This window comes from Balaenoptera acutorostrata, chromosome 15, assembly GCF_949987535.1.
Source record: "Balaenoptera acutorostrata chromosome 15, mBalAcu1.1, whole genome shotgun sequence".
Lineage (NCBI taxonomy): Eukaryota > Metazoa > Chordata > Mammalia > Artiodactyla > Balaenopteridae > Balaenoptera > Balaenoptera acutorostrata.
This window is the reverse complement of record NC_080078.1, coordinates 30,578,592-30,590,672: the sequence shown is the minus strand read 5'-3', so window position 1 is coordinate 30,590,672 and position 12,081 is coordinate 30,578,592. Positions and strand designations below refer to the sequence as shown.

The 12,081-nt window shown below is 40.1% G+C and overlaps 1 long non-coding RNA gene across 5 annotated transcripts in view; it reads left to right on the top strand.

The window, feature by feature from the left end:
- LOC103005668 (uncharacterized) overlaps positions 1-12,081 on the top strand; it is a 40,101-nt gene that overhangs the window by 20,026 nt on the left and 7,994 nt on the right. The window contains exon 6 of one of the 5 annotated variants that reach the window (XR_009005306.1): positions 2,876-3,035. The exons of the other annotated variants lie outside the window; for them this stretch is intronic. This is a non-coding gene — a long non-coding RNA (uncharacterized LOC103005668). The remainder of the gene's footprint in view (positions 1-2,875; positions 3,036-12,081) is intronic. 5 annotated transcript variants of the gene reach the window in all.

The window sequence follows — 12,081 nt, the reverse complement described above, 5'->3', positions numbered from 1 at the left end:
AAAACACTTCATTTCTGGTCACCAAATGTGTGGAGGTTTTCCCCTACACCACAAAGCAATTCTCAGACACCAGCAGGGTGTCCAAGAATTCAATTCAATTCTGATACTAACTACCTGTAGACAGCAGCAGATTCCACAGGTTAAGGGCTCAATCCTATAAGACTGCTCCCACCCAGGCTTCAGACGCCAGTCACAAGCCCAGGTTATCACCTGCACTTCTGACCAACCAGCTATAGATTGGGGGTTCCAATGACCCCCTCCTTGGGTTCAATTAATTTTCTAGAGCAGCTCACAGAACTCAGAGAAACATTTTACTTACTTAGATCACTGGTTTATTATAAAAGGTATAACACAGGAACAGCCAGATGGAAAAGATGCATAGAGCAAGTTACAGGGAAAGGGTGCAGAACTTCCATGCCGTCTCCAGGAGCACCACTGTCCCCAGATCTCTACATGTTCATCAACCCAGAAGCTCCCTGAATCCTGTATTTTTGGGATTTTATGGAGGCATCACCATGTAAGCATGATCAATCATTAACTCCATTTTCAACCCTTCTCCCTCTCAAGAGAATGCAGTGTGGAGCTGAAAATTCCAAGCTTCTAATCATAAGTTGGTCTTTCTGGTGTCCAGACCCCATCCAGGAGCCACCCAGGAGCCCACCCAGAGTTGCCTCACTAGAACAAAAGACACTCCTATCACCCAGGAAATTACATGGGGTTTCAGGAGCTCTGTGTCAGTATCAGAGGTCAAAGATCAATATTAGAACAGGAGATGCTCCTACTGTTCTTATCACTTAGGAAATTACAAGAGTTTTAGGAGCTCTGTGCCAGGAACAAGTGATAGAGACCGATGTATATTTTCTATCTCACAAAACCTATAGTATCTACGTTGTGGAAATACTATAAAATGGGCCGCTATTACACATTTCTTCCCAACTCCATGTTGCATGACAGCACGTAGGTAGCTTGAAATTGGCTGTGGTAAAATATTTACACCACAGAAACTGCCAGATGATACAAATCAAGGCTTTATTTTCCCTAACACACCACTGGTCGTAGGTCTGCCACAAGAAGAAACTTGGCAAATAGGGTTTCTCATCAAGACAGAAGATCATTTTAAGGGTCTATGTATGAGAAACACATGATTACTATTATGAATTATGATCATTCTACCACCAAACATTTACCAAGCTCTTGCCATGTGCCAATGGTGTGTTCATTGCTCAACACGGAGGTTCTGTTTTAATCCTCACCAGCAATCCTATGAGATTGGTACTCTCAATATCCCCACTTCACAGATGAGAAAACAGAGGTTCATATAGGTTAGGTGACTTGACAAAGGCAACACAGGGAGTAAGCAGCAAAGCCAGGATTGGAGTCCAAGTCTGTCTGTCTGAATTCTCTGTTCTTTCTCTTCTTAAGAGTATTAGAACCACCAAGGCTTACTTGATCCTGAGACATCTTGAAAACTGATGACAAATCAGAGACAAGGTGAATTCTTGGGTCTTCTACTCCCTCTCTTCATCTCTCCCCACTCTGTGTCTTTCCTTCTCTTCACTCCCCTCTCCCCAATGCTTCCCTGTCTCCCCCCATCTCTATCTCTCCACCTTATAAAATAGCTTACAATTTCCTCATGGAGTAACAAAGAAATAAAAGCAATTATCCTTCTTTCATTCAATTAATAATGAACATTACAGCTCTAATTATCAATGCAAATAACACTGAGAACAACTAAACATCACAGAGGGTCAAGTTTACTTCTGGTGAAAAATTGACAAAAGAATCTAATTTTTCTCCACAAAATGTGTATCTTTGCTAAATTTATCCCAGGAAAATAGGACTTGGCAGAAATAATGGTGGCAAAATGGAATCAATAGTACGTTATAATCAAGATATGCAATATGGGGAAAATAGTACATTAAATAAAATTTGTTGCAAAATTTAAGTGGAAAACAATTGATTCCCATGCCACTAATTTTATCAAAATTATAAAAAGAAAAGTTTCAGGGAAAATTAGAAGAGTTTAATTGACTCATGAAGATAATTGGTCATGGAATTAAACTGGCTCAATAGGGTTCACTTTGGATAATGCATTCTCATTCACAATTCATCCGTGTTGATAGAATTCTGATCCAAACATTTTTATTCAAACATCTGCATCAAATTGGTATGTGAGAGAGAGTAAAAACATTTTCAAGCCCCTGAGGCCAGCTCTACCCTCAACCATCCTCACTTTTTCTCAGTCTTTTTCATCCCAAAGTGTCCTGACTAACCCAGAACTTGATGAGGACCTTGGAGTTCCCTGTAAAGGGATGTTTCCAAGGTCATACAGTAGGTAGGAAGGTCAGACCACCCCAGAGTCTTGGAAATCAACTCTGAACCAGTGGACTTTTGAAAGTTGAAGACTGCATAAAAGTTCTGCCCTTATATACATAGTACCTGATAGACAGTAGCTATTCAAAAATTTTTATTGAATGGATGGATGGTTGGATAGATGGATGGATGGATGAATGCATAAATGAATAAATGGATTTACTGGGAAAAACAAGTCCTTATATATCCAATTTTTATCTTCTATCCTTGGCTTACAGTATAGTTATAGGGATCAAGTATGAAGGTTCTTAGATCATCCAATCTAGTCAATAATATAGAACTTCTGAAGATACTATGTTAGCTGGGATGTCTAGGCTGCTGACCCTCCAAACACCAAGAGAATTTAAGAGAACATTTATTACTCACATAAAGGACTCCTGGGGAGAGTAGGGTAGGCACAGACAGGTCTAGACTGGCTAGAGGGAGGCAGGGAGAGTGGGTGGAGATTTATAGTGGCTAAGGGGTGAGGCTAGAGATTTGTGACCTTTGAATTTCCCACCAGCACAGAGAAGGAAGAACATGTGGGCTTTCTTATCAGCCTGCCCTGACATGGGGCCAAAGGGGAAAGGGAAGATGAGGTCAAAAGAGATCAGCAATCAAACATCAAAAACTGCAGTCGGACTCCACACAGGCTCTCTTAAGGATGAAATGAGAGAATGCAGGTAGCTTTGATTTTTTTTTTTTACGAAAAATGTTTTGATTTCATTTTTTTTTGTTTTGTTAAATTAATTTATTTATTTTTGGCTGTGTTGGGTCTTCGTTTCTGTGCGAGGGCTTTCTCTAGTTGTGGTGACTGGGGGGCCACTCTTCATCGTGGTGCGTGGGCCTCTCACTATTGCGGCCTCTTTTGTTGCGGAGCACAGGCTCCAGACGCGCAGGCTCAGTCGTTGTGGCTCACAGGCCCAGTTGCTCCGCGGCATGTGGGATCTTCCCAGACCAGGGCTCGAACCCGTGTCCCCTGCATTGGCAGGCCGATTCTCAACCGCTGCACCACCAGGGAAGCCCTTGATTTCATATTTGTGTGTGACTTCATCATCATCAACAATGTGATAGAACAAGGGTCACCAAACATTTTTCTGTAAAGATGGTAAATAATATTTTAGGCTTTGCAAGCCATGCCGTCTCTGTCACAACTACTCAGCTCTGCTCTTGTGACCCCAAACCTCCAAATATAATATGCCTACAAAACGGGCATGGCTATGTCCTTTGAAACCTCATTCGTGGACACAGAAATTTGAATGTCATATAATTTTCACATGTCATGAAATATCCTTCTTCTTCTTTTCAAACCATGCTCCCTCCCAAAAAAGTAAAACCATTCTTAGTTCATAGGCCATACAAAAACAGGTGGCAGGTCAGATCTGGCCCACAGGCCATAGTATATCAACCTCTGTGATCAGTTATCGGTATATTATTGTTTAAAAATATTCTCTCCTGTGGCAGTGAGGGTTTGAGGAGGCTGCTCGCGGGGGTGAGGCGTTTAGGGTGAGGTAACACAGACCCTGGGGCCAGATTTGCTGGATTTGTACCCCAGCCCCAACATTTAAGCGCTCTATGGGTTTGGGCAACTCAGGTAGCATGAATCTCATCAGCACAGGGAGAAAGCTTCACTAAAAACTCACTGCAGAGCGGGCGGGGGAAGCCAGATTCCATGATGGCAGCAGCAGGGTTCGTGGCACAAATCACGGCTTGCAGCCTGCCCCAGGCAGTCTCATCTTCCTGCAGCTTGTAGACCCTCAGGCTTAGGAGCTTTTTCAAGAACACAACCTTGAGAGAGTAAAGTGTTCTTGAGACCATCTGTATAGAATCCATGACTGAACCCAGTGAAGACCTCTATATAAACATTTAAGATTCTGGCAGCACATGAGGAGACCTACTCTTTCAGCCACTGGCTGCTGCAGACAGCCTCGTACACAAAGTGCTACCAATTCAACCTGTACTAGCTATTGTAGACCCTCATAATCTGACTTCATAATGGAAACTGCCACATTCACTGCCATGCAGCTGACAGGGCCTTGGTGTTCTGACCTGGTGTCAGGCCTGAGCCTCTGAGGTGGGAGAGCCAAGTCCAGGACACTGGACCACCAGAGACCTCCCGGCCCCACGTAATATCAATCAGCGAGAGCTCTCCCAGAGTTCTCCATCTCAACACAAAGACCCAGCTCCACTCAACGACCAGAAAGCTCCAGTGCGGGACACCCCATGCCAACTACTAGCAAGACAGGAACACAACCCCACCCATTAGCAGAGAGGCTGCCTAAAATCATAATAAGTTCACAGACACCCCAACACACCACCGGATGCGGTCCTACCCACCAGAAAGACAAGATCCAGCTTCATCCATCAGAACACAGGCACCAGTCCCCTCCACCAGGAAGCTTACACAACCCACTGCACCAACCTTACCCACTGGGGGCAGACACCTAAAACAACAGGAACTATGAACCTGCAGCCTGCAAAAAGGAGACCCCAAACACAGTAAGTTAAGCAAAATGAGAAGATAGAGAAATACACAGCAGATGACGGAGCAAGGTAAAAACCCACCAGACCAAACAAATGAAGAGGAAATGGGCAGTCTACCGGAAAAAGAATTCAGAGTAATGACAGTAAAGATGATCCAAAATCTTGGAAATAGAATGGAGAAAATACAAGAAACGTTTAACAAGGACCTATATGAACTAAAGAGCAAACAAACAATGATGAACAACACAATAAATGAAATTTAAAATTCTCTACAAGGAATCAATAGCAGAATAACTGAGGCAGAAGAATAGATAAGTGACCTGGAAGATAAAATAGTGGAAATAACTACCACAGAGCAGAATAAAGAAAAAAGCATGAAAAGAATTGAGGACAGTCTCAGAGACCTCTGGGACAACATTAAACACACCAACAGTTGAATTATAGGGGTCCCAGAAGAAGAAGAGAAAAAGAAAGGGACTGAGAAAATATTTGAAGAGATTACAGTTGAAAACTTCCCCGTATGGAAAAGGAAATAGTCAATCAACTCCAGGAAGCACAGGGAGTCCCATACAGGATAAATCCAAGGAGAAACACGCCAAGACACATATTAATCAAACTACCAAAAATTAAATACAAAGAAAAAATATTAAAAGCAGCAAGGGAAAAGCAACAAATAACATACAAGGGAATCCCCATAAGGTTAACAGCTGAACTTTCAGCAGAAACTCTGCAAGCCAGAAGGGAGTGGCAGGACATATTTAAACTGATGAAAGAGAAAAAACTACAACCAAGATTACTCTACCCAGCAAGGATCTTATTCAGATTCGATGGAGAAATTAAAACCTTTACAGACGAGCAAAAGCTAAGAGAATTCAGCACCACCAAACCAGCTTTACAACAAATGCTAAAGGAACTTTTCTAGGCAGGAAACACAAGAACAGGAAAACACCTACAATAACAAACCCAAAACAATTAAGAAAATGGCAGTAGGAACACCCATATGGATAACTACCTTAAATGTAAATGGATTAAATGCTCCAACCCAAAGACATAGACTGGCTGAATGGATATAAAAACAAGACCCGTACATATGCTGTCTACAAGAGACCCACTTCAGACCTAGGGACACACACAGACTGAAAGTGAGGGGATAGAAAAAGATATTCCATGCAAATGGAAATCAAAAGAAAGCTGGAGTAGCAATTCTCATATAAGACAAAATAGACTTTAAAATAAAGACTATTACAAAAGACAAAGAAGGACACTACGTAAGGATCAAGGGATCAATCCAAGAAGAAGATATAACAATTGTAAATATTTATGCACCCAGCATAGGAACACCTCAATACATAAGGCAAATGCTAACAGCCATAAAAAAGGAAATGGACAGTAACACAATAATAGTAGGGGGCTTTAACACCCCACTCTCACCAATGGACAGATCAACCAAAATGAAAATAAATAAGGAAACACAAGCTTTAAATGATACATTAAAGAAGATGGACTTAACTGATATTTATAGGACATTCCATCCAAAAACAACAGAATAGACTTTCTTCTCAAGTGCTCATGGAACATTCTCCAGGAAAGATCATATCTTGGGTCACAAATCAAGCCTTGGTAAATTTAAGAAAATTGAAATCATATCAAATATCTCTTCCGACCACAATGCTATGAGACAAGACATCAATCGCAGGAAAAAAACTGTAAAAAATACAAACACATGGAGGCTCAGCAATACACTACTAAATAACCAAGAGATCATTGAAGAAATCAAAGAGGAAATTTAAAAATACCTAGAAACAAATGACAATGAAAACACGACGGCCCAAAACCTATGAGATGCATCAAAAGCAGTTCTAAGAGGGAAGTTTATAGCAATACAATCCTACCTCAAGAAACAAGAAAAATCTCAAATAAACAACCTAACCTTACACCTAAAGCAATTAGAGAAAGAAGAAGAACAATAAAAAACCCCCAAAGTTAGCAGAAAGAAAGACATAATAAATATCAGATCAGAAATAAATGAAAAAGAAATGAAGGAAACGATAGCAAAGATCAATAAAACTAAAAGCTGGTTCCTGGAGAAGATAAACAAAATTGATAAACCATTAGCCAGACTCATAAAGAAAAAAAGGGAGAAGACTCAAATCAACAGAATTAGAGATGAAAAAGGTGAAGTAACAACTGACACTGCAGAAATACGAAGGATCATGAGAGATTACCACAAGTAACTCTATGCCAATAAAATGGACAACCTGGAAGAAATGGACAAATTCCTAGAAAAACACAACCTTCTGAGACTGAAACAGGAAGAAATCGAAAATATAAACAGACCAATCACAAGCACTGAAATTGAAACTGTGATTAAAAATCTTCCAACAAACAGAAGCCCAGGACCAGATGGCTTCACAGGTAAATTCTGTCAAACATTTAGAGAAGAGCTAGCATCTATCCTTCTCAAACTCTTCCAAAATATAGCAGAGGGAGGAACACTCCCAAACTCATTCTACAAGGCCACCATCACCCTGATACCAAAACCAGACAAAGATGTTACAGAAAAAGAAAACTACAGGCCAACATCCCTGATTAACATAGATGCAAAAATCCTCAACAAAATACTAGCAAACAGAATCCAGCAGCACATTAAAAGGATCATACACCATGATCAAGTGGGGTTTATCCCAGGAATGCAAGGAATCTTCAATATATGCAAATCACTCAATGTGATGCACCATATTAACAAACTGAATGATAAAAACCATATGATAATCTCAATAGATGCAGAAAAAGCTTTTGACAAAATTCACACCCATTTATGATAAAAACTCTCTAGAAAGTAGGCATAAAGGGAACCTACCTCAACATAATAAAGGCCATATATGACAAACCCACAGCCAATATCGTTCTCAATGGTGAAAAACTGAAACCATTTCCACTAAGATCAGGGATAAGACAAGACTGCCCACTCTCACCACTATTATTCAACATAGTTTTGGAAGTTTTAGCCACAGCAATCAGAGACGAAAAAGAAATAAAAGGAATCCAAACCGGAAAAGAAGAAGTAAAACTGTCACTGTTTGCAGATGACATGATACTATACATAGAGAATCCTAAAGATGCTACCAGAAAACTACTGGAGCTAATCAATGAAGTTGGTAAAGTAGCAGGATACAAAATTAATGCACAGAAACCTCTTGCATTCCTATACACTAATGACGAAAATTCTGAAAGAGAAATTAAGGAAACACTCCCATTTACCATTGCAACAAAAAGAATAAAATACCTAAGAATAAACCTACTCAAGGAGACAAAAGACCTGTATGCAGAAAACTATAAGACACTGATGAAAGAAATTAAAGATGATACAAACAGATGGAGAGATATACCATGTTCTTGGATGGGAAGAATCAACATTGTGAAAATGACTATACTACGCAAAGCAATCTACAGATTCAGTGCAATCCCTATCAAACTACCAATGGTATTTTTCACAGAACTAAAACAAAAAATTTCACAATTTGTATGTAAACACAAAAGACTCCGAATAGCCAAAGCAATCTTGAGAAAGAAAAACGGAGCTGGAGGAATCAGGCTCCCTGACTTCAGACTATACTACAAAGCTACAGTAATCAAGACAGTACGGTACTGGCACAGAAACAGAAAAAAAAATCAGTGGAACAGGATAGAAAGCCCATAGATAAACCCATGCACGTATGGTCACCTTATCTTTGATAAAGGAGGCAAGAATATACAATAGAGAAAAGACAGCTTCTTCAATAAGTGGTGCTGGGAAAACTGGACAGGTACATGTAAAAGAATGAAATTAGAACACTCCCTAACACCATACACAAAAATAAACTCAGAATGGATCAAAGACCTAAATGTAAGGCCAGACACTATAAAACTCTTAGAGGAAAACCTAGGCAGAACACTCTATGACATAAATCACATCAAGATCCTTTTTGACCCACCTGCTAGAGTGATGGAAATAAAAACAAAAATAAACAAATGGGACCTAATTAAACTTAAAAGCTTTTGCACAGCAAAGGAAACCATAAACAAGACGAAAAGACAACCCTCAGAATGGGAGAAAATATTTGCAAATGAAACAACTGACAAAGGATTAATCTCCAAAATATACAGGCAGCTCATGCAGGTCAATATCAAAAAAACAAACAACCAATCGAAAATTGGGCAGAAGACCTAAATAGACATTTTTCCAAAGAAGATATACAGATTGCCAACAAACGCATGAAAGGATGCTCAACATTGCTAATCATTAGAGAAAGGCAAATCAGAACTACAATGAGGTGTCACCTCACACCGGTCAGAATGGCCATCATCAAAAAATCTACAAACAGTAAATGCTGGAGAGGGTGTGGAGAAAAGGGAACCCTCTTGCACTGTCAGTGGGAATGTAAATTGATACAGGCACTATGGAGAACAGTGTGGAGGTTCTTTAAAAAACTACAAATAGAACTACCATATGACCCAGCAATCCCACTAGTGGGCATATACCCTGAGAAAACCGTAATTCAAAAGGAGTCATGTACCACAATGTTCATTGCAGCACTATTTACAATAGCCAGGACATGGAAGCAACCTAAGTGTCCATCGACAGATGAATGGATAAAGAAGATGTGGCACATATATACAATGGAATATTACTCAGCCATAAAAACAAAAACGAAATTGAGTTATTTGTAGTGAGGTGGATGGACCAAGAATCTGTCATACAGAGTGAAGTAAGTCAGAAAGAGAAAAACAAATACCGTATGCTATCACATATATATGGAATCTAAAAAAAAAAAAAGATTCTGATGAACCTAGGGGCAGGACAGGAATAAAGACGTAGACGTAGAGAATGGACTTGAGGACATGGGGAGGGGGAAGAGTAAGAGTAAGGGGGATGAAGTGAGAAAGTGGCATGGACATATATACACTACCAAATATCAAATAGATAGCTAGTGGGAAGTAGCTGCATAGCACAGGGAGATCAGCTCAGTGCTTTGTGACCACCTAGAGGGGTGGGATAGGGAGGGTGGGAGGGAGATGCAAGAGGGAGGGTATATGGGGATATGTGTATACATATAGCTGATTCATTTTGTTATACAGCAGCAACTAACACAACAATGTAAAGCAATTATACTACAATAAAGATGTTTTAAAAATTTTTTAATTTTAAAAATTCAAATTAAAAAAAAAAAAAAGTAAGTAAAATAAAAATATTCTCTCCCTCTCCACCATTCCCATTGGTGGAGTATATTTCCCAGTTCCATTGATGCTTGGCTAAATGACTTGCTTTGGCTTATGAGATGTCAGTAAAGACGATCAATGTACACAAAAGCGTGATATTGTGATTTTTAATAAGAAATACATATTGTGGTCATCATCCTCATTTCTGGCACAGAGCTCCTAAAACCCTTGCAATTTTCTAAGCTATAAAAACCATAAAACTGTCTTTTGTTATTCATAACAAGCCCCTTCCAACCTCACCTGACTTTTTTTTAATGTGATAAGTTTTAGAAAGCCCCTAAGGATGAGGGCTGGTTGCCAGGGCGACCAACCTGGATTAGAAAGTTAGAACTTTCAGTCCCACACCCCCCTCCCCACACATGGGGAAGGGAGAAGAGTGGGAGGTTGAATCAATCACCAATGGCCAATGATTTAATCAATCATGCTTATGCAATGAATCCCCAAATTGTGGGGTTTGCAGAGCTTCTGGATTGGTGCATACATAGTGATGTAGCATCATTTGACATTCAGTCAAAATAGGCAGTTGGTGAGCACAGGTAACAACCTGGACTTGTGATCAGAGTTTTTGGGGGTGGGGGGGGGGTGAATCTTGTGGGTCTGAACCCTTAACCTGTGGGATCTGATGCTATTTCCAGATAAATAATGTCAGAATTGAGTTAAATTGTAGGACATCCAGTCAGAGCCTGCTAAGAAATGGGGACTTGCTTGGTGATGTTGATAAAACACGTCAGAAAATATTTCAAAGGCAGTTGCACCATTGGGCTCACCCTCTTGCAGTTCTGCCAACACCTGAGAGGGCTTCTCATGAGTAGCTGTTGCCACTTCTGCCTGGGCCCCAGAATGAACACACATGAAGCAGACCTGAGACCAAGTCTCAGCTAGGAGCCAGGCCCAGCTAGACCAGCCCTGCAGCCTGAAGCAGAGCCACCCAGTCAAGTTCACCAACCCCCAGCCAAACCTTCAGATGCCTGAGAGATAAATGCTTACCACTGAATGCCACTGAGACTTTGTAGCTGTTTGTTACTTGGCAATTGCTGACTGACACAAAAAACATCATTATTTTTTAATAATATCTCTGCTGTGCCTTGATTTTATTATCAGGCACCGCATAGATTGCTTAATCTTATTTAATCCTCATTTTAGGAGATGAGTATTATTATTTCTCCCTTTTATAAATCAGGAAACTGAGGCTCAGAAGTTCCCAAGAGGCTTGAAGAACTAGGAAATAAACCCAAGTTTATCTGACTCCAAAGCTACTGCCCTTTCCATTATGGTTTCAACTAAGAGTAGTGCCACTTACTTGCTAACTAACACAACCTCTCCGTGCCTCAACTTTTGCATCTGAAAAACCCAGGTAACTAATACAAACTTCATAGGGTTCCTTTGGTGACTAAATGAGAAAATGGCTATAAGCCATTAATTTCAATACCTGGCACATAGTAAGTGAGAAATGGAGTAGCTATTATGTTGTTAATAATTAGTAAATTATTAAATATCAATAATATTAATTAATTGATATTAATTAAGCATTAATATACTATTATTATTAACAGTAATAGTATTGTCTACAAGTGTTGTCTACACTGCTTCCTTTTACTGCAGTACCCTTCCTCCACATTCTTGAATGGAATAACTCATTACTTGACCTATAAATTTCAACTCCTCTGAGTTCTCCTGGCTTTCTGGACTGCCCACCTCACAACTCTCACAACTCTCTTGTACTTGTGCAAGATTCTTTCTGACACCAACCAACTCTCTGGCACCAAATAGGTGTCCAACAATTCAAATCAATTCTGACACTATTTGGAATTAGTGTCAGATCCCACAAGTTAAAGGGGCTCAATCCCACAAGACTGCTCCCCTTGCAGATGTTGCAGATGACAGTCACAAATCCTGGGCCACCTGTACTTCTGACCAATTGCCTATAAATCAGAGGTTCCCATGACCCGTCCTCAGGTTTGATAATTTGCTAGAATGACTCACAGA